The sequence below is a fragment of the Cucurbita moschata genome, unplaced genomic scaffold (assembly GCF_002738365.1).
Source record: "Cucurbita moschata cultivar Rifu unplaced genomic scaffold, Cmos_1.0 Cmo_Scf00023, whole genome shotgun sequence".
Classification (NCBI taxonomy): Eukaryota; Viridiplantae; Streptophyta; class Magnoliopsida; order Cucurbitales; family Cucurbitaceae; genus Cucurbita; species Cucurbita moschata.
Window position 1 is genome coordinate 2,389,364 of NW_019268539.1, and position 1,104 is coordinate 2,390,467.

General features: G+C 36.8%; 1 protein-coding gene and 1 long non-coding RNA gene across 2 annotated transcripts in view; both read right to left on the reverse strand.

Moving 5' to 3' along the window:
- LOC111460184 overlaps positions 1–1,104 on the reverse strand; it is an 18,543-nt gene that overhangs the window by 6,896 nt on the left and 10,543 nt on the right. The window lies entirely within an intron of this gene.
- The window catches only part of LOC111460183 (BI1-like protein), a 3,693-nt gene that overhangs the window by 1,767 nt on the left and 822 nt on the right, over positions 1–1,104 (reverse strand). The window lies entirely within an intron of this gene.

A 1,104-nucleotide genomic window follows, 5' to 3' on the forward strand; every position in this document is an offset into this window, starting at 1 on the left:
AAAAAAAAAAAAAAAAAAAAAAAGCTGAAAGGGTACAGAAATATAAACCAAGGAAGACAACGGGTCTCCATTAAATTTCAGGGAGCAACTCTATTCGTCGAGAATCGAGAGCAAAGGAGTCAAATGTGGGGATAGCAAAGTACAATAGTGTAACAACCCAAGCCTATTGCTAACGGATATTGTCCGCTTTAGCCCATTACGTAACGCCGTCAACCTCACAATTTTAAAAGGCGTTTATTAGGGAGAGGTTTTCACACATTTATAAGGAATGCTTCGTTCCTCTCTCCAACCAATGTGGGATCTCACGATCCACCCCCTTGGAGGCCAGCATCCTCCATGGCACACAACTCAGTGTCCGACTCTGATACCATTTCTAACCGCCCAAGCCCACCACTAGCAGATATTTTCCACTTTAGCCCTTTATGTGTCGCCGTCAGCCTCACAGTTTTAAAACGCGCCTAATAGGGAGAGGTTTCCACACCCTTATAAAGAATGTTTTGTTCTCCTCTTCGATCGAGGTGGGATCTCACAAATATACAAGTTCTTAACAAACAGCCTCTTCTTAGAATTGATCTGGATAGATATGCTATGCATCAAAACCATATAGATGCAGGGAACTAGAATGATATATGGAATACACCCTTCCAAATTCAAGAAAAAAGTCACTTTGTTTGAGCTTCATCCATGTTCAAGATGGCAATGTGCCAACCAAAAGATGATCCAGCAAGTCACGAATTCAATAAGATAATTAGCCTTGATCCAATAACAAAAACCGAGGACGAATCCGAACAAAGGACTTTTCATCCGAGCTCAAACGAGGAAGCAGATTGCACAGAGAAAAAAGATATAAATATATCATGAAACACATGATCCGGAAACTACTTTCGAATATTGACACTTTCTCTTGCCAAAAAATAAAGAAATCGCCGACTGCATCGAAAATTTCTGATGAAATTAAAGAATTCTAGAATTCATGAACGACACAATCTAATCATCAATCGGGATACCAAATTAACTATCTTCAAAAAAAAAAAAAAAAAAAAAAAAAAAAAAAAAAAAAAAAAAAAAAAAAAAAAAAAAAAAAAAAAAAAAAAAAAAAAAAAA